The 12,506-nt window shown below is 42.8% G+C and overlaps 1 protein-coding gene across 21 annotated transcripts in view; it reads left to right on the plus strand.

The window, feature by feature from the left end:
- PARD3 (par-3 family cell polarity regulator) overlaps positions 1-12,506 on the plus strand; it is an 804,135-nt gene that overhangs the window by 121,811 nt on the left and 669,818 nt on the right. The window lies entirely within an intron of this gene.

Consider the following 12,506-nt stretch of genomic DNA (forward strand, 5'->3'; position numbering starts at 1 on the left):
GCTCTGAACTAAAGGAGCTGCATAGGAACTAGCAGTAGAAATCCAATAAATTAGAAAGATGAAGAAAACTTTTAAAATTACACAAAAATCTAATCTCTGCTCCAATAGGTATGTAAATAACTCTGGGGAGAGAAAATCCAAGGGAAAAATACCTCTAAAACCAAAGTCAGTCAAAGGGAGAAATAAAGTTTAAAACTCCTTTTTTGCTTACAAACTTCAGTACAGGGCAGTCTTTTTCCTGGTCGGCAAAAGCAAGTGAGATCTCCCCGCAGCCTCTCAGGTTCAGATAAGCCCTTGGTTATGGGACCTGGGTGAGAAAACTGGAGCATTGTAAATAGACTAATGACATACAATAGCAACAGCAATAAAATCATGATAATCCTCAAGACAGACGATTCAGCTAGGTTCAGAGTCTTATGCAGACTAAGTCTGTAGCTCACCCATTCCATAGGCAGGCAGTAGCTGAGGAGGTAGAGGGTTCAGAGCAATCACCATGCAGCAGCAGCAGCTGCAGCCAGGGGTGCATTCAGGCCTAAAGGACTGTAGCAGAAAAACTCAAGGGCAATAAAATACATGTTTTAAAGACACCAGCATAAGCAAATCTTGTCCATCAGGTGGGATACATGCAAGAGAGTGGTCCTGTGGTACAGTGGCAGGAATGGGATCTCATCCACACTTTAACCGCCCTCCCTGTGGGAGTTACAGATGGGTCAATATATAGCCACAGGAGGTACATGCACTGGCCATAAAGAAAAAACAAAACTTCCCCATAAGAAGCTGTTACCACCCGGATATTTTGGTTACAGTACTGTAATCTTTGGGGGCCACTCTGTTGTTACTCCAGGAATATACATGAGGCCAGCTCCCAGGCCTTCCTCCCAACATACCAGAAGGGCCAGCCATTGCTGGTCTATGTGTCAAAATATACAGGGTCACGTCCATTCAACAGTGTCTCCATGGTTCAGTGCAGTTGGGGCTGGCAGCAGGATGTTGCTCTGCTGACCATATCCTGGCTTCAATAACTCCTCTTTGTTTTGCACGTACAGTTGTATAGGAGAGGCAGCAAGGGTGTTTTAGCATATCCCCAAGGCTCAAGCTCCTTTAGGGGCTTCTCATGCCATAACAGGGCAATCTGCCCAGCCCTGTAGACTATTGATGTTTGACTTCAGGCCAGTTTCAACAAACCATTGTACCTCTTTATCGTGCCTGTCCCAGTAATGTTATATGGTACATGAAACTTCCACTTTATTCATAATTGCTGCACCCATCCTTGTAACGCATGTCTAGTAAAGTGGGTGCCTTGATCGCTTTCAATCACCTGCGGCTGGCCATAGGCTGAGAAGAGACACTGCAGGCTCCTCTGGGTGGTTTGCTGATCTTCACGACGTGCAGGAAAAGCAACCAATAGTCCAGTGGGCGTGTCCACACACATCATGGCATATTGATATCCTTCTGATATGGGCAGAGGCCCAGTATCGTCCATTTGCCACCTGACAAGGGGTATTGGCCCCCTTACTATTGTCCCATGTTGCTTTGGGACTCGGTGTAGTCCCTCTTAGAGCACACAAGGCACTCCTTCTGGACTTGGTTGACTTCTTAAAAGTCAATGGCAAACCCCATGGACAGGCTACAGCCCACATTGTCTTTTGCTCTGCGTAGAACAAATGCTGATGAACCAATTGGGCCACATCAGAGACAGGCTTTCCTTCTAGCCAGCCCACCTGGGCCAGTGTGTCTGCTTCATCATTCCCTGGGGAAGCCAAAGGCAAATGGCCAGTCACATGATATACAGTAACAGTCTTAGTCTGACCAGAGGCCCGTAGGTCTTGCCATAATTCTTGCCACAAAGGGGCCGGTGACCAATGACCAACCATCCAGTTGGCATGATACCATGTCGGTAGCCACAGGGTCAGGCCCCAATAGGCAGCCCAGCTGTCAGTGCAGACAACTTTGGGGAAGGGTTCCTTGGTGATCATGAGCCATACTGCCTGCAACTCAGCTCATTGGCTGCTCTTCTCTCCATCCTCCATCCATATTGTCTCAGTCTTAGGATGGAAAGCCACAGCCCTTCACTTCAGGGGCTGCCCATGACTGCAACCATCTTCAGGTATAGGGGCTTTTGCCTCCTGATAAGGACTCTAGGCTACCAATGGCTGAAAAGCAAAGCAAGTTCTTCCTGCTTTCAATTGGTATATGTCACTGGCCCCAATAAGCTTGCAGTCCTCCACTGAAGGGGCTAGTTAGAGGGCTCTTCACTGCTGTAAATATGCATGCCATTTGGCCAGTGTAGGTGTCTGTGCCACACCGCTCCATGGCCTTTGGGTCCAGTCTCGCACCCACCCTGCGATGGGACAGGTGGTTATTACCTTGGTCGGAGCTGTTCCAGCAATGGGCTCCATAGCCAGCAAGGCGTGATACACAGCAGCCAGTTGCTTCTCTATCAAGGTGTACCAGACCTCTGCTCCTTTCCATAGTTGTGACCAGAATCCAACAGGTTGGCGTGTCCATTCAAGCTGCTGCCAAAGACCCCATCCACAACCATCTTCAGTTACATGAACATCTAGTTCACAGAGCCTTGATGAGTCCATTACATTCAAGGCCTGTATGGCCTTGACTGCCCACTTGGCAGCAGTAAAAGCAGCTGCACATGTCTCATCCCAGTCCCACCTGATGCCCTTTCATACCAGCCCGTAAAAGGGCTTCAGAATTTGTGCCAAATGTAAAATTAAACACTCTCCAGTAGCCCAAAAGACCCCAAAACTCTTCTAAGATCGCTACAGTGGTAGGGGTGGGGAAAGCCTGGACCTTGTTTATAACTGCTTCAGGAATAACTTTAGTTTTACCCGACCAGAGTAACCACAAGAATTTTACAGACAAAACAGGTCCATGAACCTTGGTGCTGTTCACAGCCCATCCTTTATTCTGTAGATGTTACAAGAGTCTAGGAACTGCCCCTTCTAAATCTGAAAGAGAATCAGATGTGAGCATGGTATCAGTGTAATGATACAACCACACCGTTTGTGGTTTCCTCCATGTGGCCAAGCACTGGGCTACAAGTCTGTGACAGATAGTGGGACTATAGAGGTATCCCTGTGGAAGGACAGTGAATGTCCACTGCTGGTCTTCCCACATGGAGGCAAACTGTTCCTGACTTTCCTGTGCTATGTCAATAGGAAGGAAAGCATTGGTAAGGTCTACTACAAAATGATATGTTCCTGGCTTGGGTGTCCAGAATGTCTGCTATAGAGGGGACAAGCATGCAAAGCGGGTGTGGTTTTATTCAATTCCCTGTAATCCACCATCATACACCAGGAGCCATCTGGCTTTTTCACTGCCCGCACTGGGGAAATAAAAGGACTACAAGTGGACTTTATGATGTCCACCTCCAACTCCTGCAGAGTTTCTCCAGTTCCCTTGTGCCCCCAGCCAATTGATAGTGCTTAGTATTTGTTACCTGCCGAGGTACAGGCCGAGTGGGTGACAAAAGAGCTACAGGTGGGTGCTTAGCATGTCCCCTCAGAACTGCATTTACCACACATACCCTCAGTCTGAGCTCACCTGCAGTGGTCTGTAACCACAGGCCTTGCAGGATATCTACCCCCAAAATACATTCAGGGGTGGGAGAAATGTACACGGTATCCTCCTTTGGGGATAAACACCCTATTCCCAATGTGATTTGGGCTTTCTTCACTCTAACTGCCTTACCCAAATAACCATCTATCACAGCAGAGATCCCAGGAAAATGCTCAGGGTTTCCATGAATCAGAGAAGACTCAGCTCTTGTGTCCACCAGCACCAGGACACTGTGTACTACATTCACAGGGGATCAGTGAATTGCTAATTTTACATGTGGCCTCTGTTCCCACCATGTCCCCCAAGGTGGGGACCTTGACCGCCCACCCCACCCCCCAGTCAATCGCGATGCCCAGTCTTCCTCCTGTGGGGTTAGGGCTCAGGCGAATCCTGAGTACTGTGTCCCAGGAAGTTTTGCAGGGACACAGGCCGGGCATGAGTCCTTGACTCCGGTTTCATGTCCTGTACCTCAGTGGCTAGAACTAGTGCTCTGGTGTTGATTGGTGCCACAGTTGTAACAAGGTTTTATTGGGTTGCCTATCAAGTTTTTCTTTCACTACCCCAGCCTTTATCAAATCAACCCACATCTAGGTCCTCGAGACCTTCACAGGGCCTTTTTGCACCTCTCCTTTCAGTCATGGCCCAAACTTCCTTTCAAGCCATTGCTGTTTCAACCTCCCCCAGATCTGCTAAAGTACAAGTAGCCTCACTTATGGGTTGCCCTTTGTGGGGGGCAAGAGTAGTCACTAGGGACCCAAAGGGAGATGTGGGAGCTGTATACAGCATCATATTTCTCATTCCTACAGTGAACACCTCATCGGGGCCCTGGGCGCCCATATTATTTATGATATTTTGCATACCCAATGCCCACAGTACCTGTTGGAGTTCTGCATTCGTTTTCCAACTACTGGGTAAATATGGTAAATCACCCTGATTAGGCCAAACTACCCTGTTCCACCAACACCAAACTAGCAGCACTCAGCCACTCCAGGAGGGTCCGATTCCCTGAGGCGTGACGGGCATTTAGCAACTGCTGCTGGAGGGAAGGGTGAGTCATCAGGGAACCTGTCCACTCATCTCACTACACAACATCACAATGTTTTCTACTCCCATATTCCATAGACGTAAAAGCCATGTAGGCAGAGATTCTGATGGCTTCTGCCTATACCAGATGCTCATGTCCACCAGCTCATCCTGGGTCTAGGCACAGAGCATGGAGTGAATGCTCCACACCCTGGATAGGGGGCAGCCCCTCCCCCTGAGGAGCCTGCAGTTGTTTCATTTTTATTAATTACAGCTGGGCGGGCCTTTAAAGCAGGAGAGGCTGGTACCTCAGGCACTGGCCTCGGTCGCAGATGGGCCCATGGCCCACCTCCTCCTCTTCTCTCCCCCAGCTCCTCCTCCATCTCAGGGGCCGAAAACACCACTCTTTCCTCTCCCTCCTCCATGGCCTCTTGCAAAATGTCTTTTCCTGCCGCCTTCCCACTCATGGCTGCTAAGGAATCTTCTAGGCTCATGACCTACCTTTTCAGTAACTTTCTCTCTTCCTTAATGGCTTCTCATTAGTCATCTTGCAGCTCCTCCAAGAAATGCTGAAGTGTGCCTCTCTCCTACCTAAGTACCTCTCACTTCTCACTAACACTTGATAATCCTTTCTCCTGGGTAACATTTTCCACTGTCTTGATGAACAGAGACCCTACAGTGCCAGCTGCTACACAGCCCCCAATGGTCTCCAAACAGTCTTCCAGCTCGAGGACTAATGCTGCAGCTCCCCGTGTTTCCATCCTTTCCCTGTTCTGGGGAAGGCCCCACCCCTCTAGGAGCTACTTTACCCCAAACAAAGTACACACTAGGGGCTCCCAAATTGGAAGCCCCACATGTGGTGGGATAATAACAAATGAAGCTGCAGCTGCTGCTTCCACTGGGGCTTCCCCACCATCCACAGGGCAGGGTTCTGGGCATTTCCCCACCATCTCTAGGGGCAGCCCTCCCAAAGGTTGCACCCATTCGACAGACTTCGGGTTAAGAGATCTTTCAGCTCCTGCCAGATGTAACTCCAGGGAGAGGCAGTCCTGGGGTAAAATACCTTTAAAACCAAAATCAGTTAAAAGAAATAATGTTTAAAACCCTTTTATTGCTTACAAACTGCAGTCTGGGGCCATTTCTTTCCTGCTCAGGCAGAAGCAAACAAGAACTCTCCCTAACTTCTCAGGTTTAGATAAGCCCTTTGTCACCCAGGTAATTACCCATCAATATGGAGATGAGCAACCTCTCTCCACCCCTGAGGAATGCCTGTTGATATGAAGATGAACTAATGGCAGGTGAGATAGTCTGGAAATATTACAGTTGTACCCACAGTAACTTAAAATGCTCAGGCTATTCTTATTTCTTAAAAATACATGTTTATGGAGTTCTTACTATATGCCAGGTACTAAGCTAAGAGCTGGAGCTGTATCAGTGAATTAAACAAGGAAAAATCCTTGCCCCAATGGAGTTTATATTTCTGTAGGGTTGAGTGGGTTGTTGAAGTCTCCTAAAATGAATGTGTTGCATTCTGTTTCCCCTTTTAATTCTTTTACTATTTGTTACACATATTTGGATGCTCCTGCATTGGATGCATAGGTATTTATAATGGTTGCATCCGTTTGTTGGACTGACCCCTTTATCATTATGTAACATCTTTCTTTGTCTCTTGCTACTTTCTTTTTTTTGAAAGTCTATTTTGTCTGACACAAGTACAGCAACTCCTGTTTTTTTCTCCCTATTAGTTGCATGAAATATCATTTTCTGTCCCTTCATGTTTACTCTGTGTATGTCTTTGGGTTTGAAGTGTGTCTCTTGTAGGCATAATATAGACGGGTCTTGTTTTTTTATCCATTCAGTGACTATGTCTTTTTTTTTTATATCGTTAATGTACAATTACTTGAACAACATTATGGTTACTAGACTCCCTCTATTACCAAGTCTCCCTGATATAACCCATTACAGTCACTGCCCATCAGCGTAGTAAGATGCTATAGAATCATTACTTGTCTTCTCTGTATATACTGCCTTTCCCATGCCTCCCCCACCCCCGCTGCTTATGTGTGCTAATCATAATGCCCCTTTTTCCCCTTATCCCTCCCTTTCCACCCATCCTCCTCAGTCCCTTTCCCTTTGGTATCTTTTAGTCCATTCTTGGGTTCTGTGATTCTGCTGCCGTTTTGTTCCTTCAGTTTTTGCTTTGTTCTTATAGTCCACGGATGAATGAAATCATTTGATACTTGTCTTTCTCCACCTGGCTTATTTCACTGAGCATAATATCCTCTAGCTCCATCCATGTTGCTGCAAATGGTAGGATTTGTTTTCTTCTTATTGCTGAATAGTATTCAATTGCTTATGTGTACCACATCTTCTTTATCCATTCATCTACTCATGGACATTTAGGTTGCTTCCATATCTTGGCTATTATAAATAGTGCTGCGATAAACATAGGGGTGCTTATCTTTTTCAAACTGGGCTGCTGCATTCTTAGGGTAAATTCCTGGAGTGGAATTGCTGGGTCAAATGGTATTTCTATTTTTAGTTTTTTGAGGAACCTCCATACTGTTTTCCACAATGGTTGAACTATTTTACATTCCCACCAGCAGTGTAGGAGGGTTCCCCTTTCTCCACATCCTTACCAACATTTGCTGTTGTTTGTCTTTTGGATGGTGGCCATCCTAACTGGTGTGAGGTGATGTCTCATTGTGGTTTTAATTTGCATTTCTCTGATGATTAGCGATGTGGAGCATCTTTTCATGTGCCTGTTGGCCATAAGAATTTCTTCTTTTGAGAAGTGTCTGTTCACCTCATCTGCCCATTTTTTGATCGGCTTATATACTTTTTGTTTGTTGAAGTGCATGAGCTCTTTATATAATTTGGTTGTCAACCCCTTATCAGATATGTCATTTATGAATATGTTCTCCCATACTCTAGGATGTCTTTTTGTTCTACTGATGGTGTCCTGTGCTGTACAGAAGCTTTTTAGTTTGATATAGTCCCACTTGTTCATTTTTTGCTTTTGTTTCTTTTAACCGGGGAGATATGTTTATGAAAAAGTTGCTCATGTTTATGTCCAAGAGATTTTTGCGTATATTTTTTTCCAAGAGTTTTATGGTTTCATGACTTATATTCAGATCGACTGTGTCTTTTGATTCATGCATTCAGACCATTTACATTTAGGGTGATTATTGATAGGTATATACTTATTGCCATTGCAGGCTTTAGATTTGTGGTTACCGAAGTTTCAAGGATAATTCTCTTACTATCTAACAGTCTGATTTAACTCACTTAGTATGCTATTCCAAACGTAGTTGAAAGGTTCTTTATTCCCCCCTCCTTTTCCTTCCTCCTCCATTCTTTATATATTAGGTATCATATTCTGTATTCTTTGTCTATCCCTTGATTGACTTTGGGGTAGTTGATTTGATTTTGCATCTTCTTAGTATTTAATTGTTCTATTTTCTTTGCTGTGGTTTTATTTCCCCTGGTGACAGCTATTTAGCCTCAGGAACACTTCCATCTATTGCAGTCCCTCCAAAATATACTGTAGAGACAGTTTCTGGGTGGTAAGTTGTCTCAGCTTTTGCTTATCTATAAATTGTTTAATCCGTCCTTCAAATTTAAATGATAATCTTGCCATAGATATCTTGAGTATTCTTGGTTTGTGGCCCTTCTGCCTTAATGCATTAAATGTATCATGCCACTCTGTTCTGGCCTGTAAGGTTTCTGTTGAGAAGTCTGATGATAGCCTGATGGGATTTCCTTTGTATGTTATCTTTTTTCTCTCTCTGGCTGCTTTTAATACTCTGTTCTTGTTCTTGATCTTTGCCATTTTAATTATTAAATGTCTTGATGTTGTCCTCTTTGGGTCCCTTGTGTTGAGGGATCTGTGTACCTCCATGTCCTGAGAGACTATCTCCTTCCCTAGATTGGGGAAGTTTTCAGCAATTACCTCCTCTAAGACATTTTTCTATCCCTTTTTTTCTGTCGTCTTCTCCTTGTATCCCATAATGTGTATATTGGTCTGTTTGGACTGGTCACACAGTTCTCTTAATATTCTTTCATTCCTAGAGATCCCTTTTTCTCCCTGTGACTCAGCTTCTTTATATTCCGCTTTTGTAATTTCTATTTCTCTTGCCATCTCCTCTACTTCATCCAATCTGCTTTTAAATCCCTCCATTGTACATTTCATTTTAGATTCTGTATTCTTTAATGATTGAATGTCATTCCTGAATTCTTCCCTGATTTCTTGAATGTTTTTCTGTAGCTTCATGAGCATGTTTATAATGTTTCCTTTGAAATCTCTTTCAGGAAGATTGATGAGTTGTGTCACTTGGTCCTCTTTCTGGTGTTTGTGGGTTTTGGTTTGACCTTTCTGTTGACGTTTCATATTTGTATATGGCGTCCTCTAGTGCCCAGAAGCTCTACTCTCTGGAGCTGCTCAGCCCCTGGAGTGATTATGGGGGTCACAGGTGAGCGTCACTGGTGCCTGCCAGGAGGAAAAATCTTTTTCCTGCTTCCCAGTTGCAGTGCCTGTCTCCACTGTCAGGGCCAGTGTGCTGAGTGCACAGGTAGAAGCCTCAATGGTTTGCACTTATAGCTTCCATTGTTGGCTCCTCCCTCTGCATGGCCTGGCGCAATTGCGGGGGCAGCCAGTTTTTGAGCTGGTGCAACCCTGAGAAAGGTGCAGCAGACTTTGTATCATGGTGGGGGGCCTCGTAGCTGCATAGCCAGCCAGGGGAATGGAGTGCCCTGAAGCTCCTGAAAGTTCCCAACCTGGTAGGCAGAGTGTGTTGGGACAGTTTTTTCCACCTGTCCTTTCTCCTGACCAGGAAGTTCTGTGGAATCCTTGTCTGCTTAGCAGCCCTCTCGCTGTTAGGAAGTCTCTTTGATTGTCTGCCTTTTTTTTGTCCCAGAGCGGCTGGATATGGATCCATGTTTTTCACAGGCAAGTGGAATCTCAGTCTCTCCAAGTATTCCACCTGTGTTAGCTTTCCAACCTCACTAATCTCCAGAGCACCATGTAATTTATGTTCTTGCTCCCAAAGTAGATCTCCAGGGCTGGGTGTTCAGCATTACTGGGCCTCCAATCCCTCCCGCTCTGTTCCTCTTCCTCTTGCTGGTGAGCTGGGTTGAGGGAAGGGCTTGGATCCCTCTGGGTCACGGCTTTGGTACGTTATCCTGTTCCATGAGGTCTGTTCTTTTCTCCAGGTGTGTGCAGTCTGGTGCAAGCCTTCTTCCCTGTTGCTCTTTCTGGATTATTTGTATTAACTATATTTTCCTATTAAATGTGGTTTTGGGAAGAAGTTTCCATCTCATCTCTCATGTTGCCATCTTTAATCCTCTCCCTGAAACATGTTCTTTTAATGAGACGCTTAATTTTATACAAACATATAGTTTTTCTATGTTGCTTCCAGACAAACTTAGTCCAATAGTTTGGGTAATTGCTATGTGCTTAGCAGTTACTCTGGTTAGTACTATAGCAGTAGGTGTAACATAACTGTAAGTGTCAGCAATTACTGTAAAAAGGTAATGTAAAAGACGAGTGTAAAAGAACAGCTCTCCAAGAGTTGAGTGAAATTTATAAGGCAACTGAGGATTTCACACAAGAATACAGTTTTTTTTGCATCAGCCTAAAACTCACCTTCTGTTTAGAAGATGATCATTCATTGTTTTATATTTTGATATTTGTCTGAACAAGAAGGCCATGGTAAAGCAGAGAGAATGTCATTTAAATGTAATAGCTCAAAGCATATTGTAAAGATGTTGATAATAACTTATTCATGTATACATTTATGACGATACAAATATCTTTACAATACAAGAGTCCCTGCCTATGGAAATTTGTAGCTGTTAAATTCTTAAAGTTTGGGGGATGGAACTGTGTACCTTTTGTACATTTATGATAATAGAGCTTGTAACCAGTTCAAATTTTGGGCTGTATCCTCCACCCCGTTGCTTTGGCATTAGGTCATTGCTCTTTAACTGGGAGACAGATAAGCACACCTATGAAATTCAGTGCTGGATTTATTAAAGAATGGTTTTGAATACATGGTTTACTATGTCTCACATGACATTTTCTTTGAGAATCTACAAAATTTTGGATTTGGGGAAGGGGGTGGAGGGAGAGGCCCTTGAGACTGGTGGTTGTGGAGAGAATGACTTTGTATCCACAACTGCTCCCTTTGTATACTGCTGGATTTAAAAGGCTAATATTTTGTTAAGGGTTTTTGTGTCTGTGCTCATGAGGGAAATATGTATATATATATGTTTTTTAAATGTGTTTGGTTTTGGTATCAGGTTTTTAATGTTTAATATAGCTGCAATCCACAAATTGTGCAGTGAATTTTTGTAATCATTCAGTTCAGGATATTTTAATTTCCCTTGTGAATTCTTTTTTCCATGAGTGATTGAGAAGTATGTTCCTTAATTTTCAGGTTTTTAATGTTTTTGTCTGATTTTGGTATCAGTTTTATGTGGGTCTTTCAAAATCAGTTGAGAAATGCTCCCTCATGGTTGTTGAAAGAGTTTATGTAAAATTGGCATTAATTCTTCCTTAAATGATTATAAGATAATTCAATAATGATGCTCTCTGAGTTTGGAGTTTTCTTTGGGAAAGTTTTAAATTGTGCTTCTGTATTAAGAACAGATATAGAGTTATCCATATCTGTATCTTTTTGTATCAGTTTTGGCAATTTTTATGTCAAGGTCATTGCATTTAAAATGTAAAATTTATCAGCACACAGTTACTTACAATATTCCATTGTTTTCCTTTTAATATCTGTATGATTTGTAGTGATGGCACTAATGCATTCCTGATATTATAACTTGTGATTTCTCTTGATTAGTATAGCTAGGGGTTTATAGGGGTTTATTAGTTTTATTAATTTTCTAGGACCCAGCTTTGATTTGGTTGATATTCTATATTTGTCCATTTTTTGTTTCATTGACTTCATACTTGGCTTTATATTTCCTTATTTCTACCCATTTTTTAAATTTGCTTGTCTTATTTTCAAGCTTCTTAAGGCAGAAACCTAGATGATTGTTTTTAAAACCTTTTTTCTTTTCTAGTCTAAGCATTAGAACTATACATTCTCTATTAAGCTTTAGCTGCAATCCACAAATTTTGATACAATTTTTTATAATCATTCAGTTCTGGATATTTTAAATTTCCCTTGTTTATTCTTTTACCCATGAATGATTGAGAAGTATGTTCTTTAATTCTTAAATATCCAAACATTTGGAGATTTTCCAAGTATCGTTATTGAGTTATAATTTAATTCTGTTGCTTGGGAACAAATGTATTATTTTAATCCTTTGAAATTTATTAAGACTTGTTTTATGACTCCATATATGGTTACCTGGGTTAATATTCCATGTGCACCTGAGATCCTTTTTGCTTCTGACTCTAGCCAGAGAAGGAAAGACAAATTGTACTGAGAACAAAATGGCACCTCTGTCTGGGCTGAGATTGTGGAGTGCAGCAGGCTTCTGTGTCTACAATGACTTTACTGGTCCATTTCATGTGCAAGGGGTTTTAGGGTCCCCTCCCATGTGTGACTGACTGAAAAGTGTAATAATGAAACAGGAGACAGTTTTAATCTACTGAAGGAAGGTGACTTGTTTCCTTCCTCATATTGCAAATTCAGTCACAATTTCTGGACAACTCAAAAAAGTGATGGAAATATGATTTGTCTAACTGACATTCCATTTTTCAGCTATAGGTCTTTTGTGTAATATGTGTGCATATTCTGAAGATGATAATTTCATAGGTGGGTGAACTCAGACAGCTTTGTTGTGAAATGGCAATTTATACACCATGCCTTTTGCTTTTAAAATAAATACTAAGATTTGATGCCTTGAGCCTTTTCTGTCTTAACTTAGAATTTTGTAGTTGGAGTAGTGAGGCA

Source organism: Manis javanica, chromosome 2 (assembly GCF_040802235.1).
Source record: "Manis javanica isolate MJ-LG chromosome 2, MJ_LKY, whole genome shotgun sequence".
Classification (NCBI taxonomy): domain Eukaryota; kingdom Metazoa; phylum Chordata; class Mammalia; order Pholidota; family Manidae; genus Manis; species Manis javanica.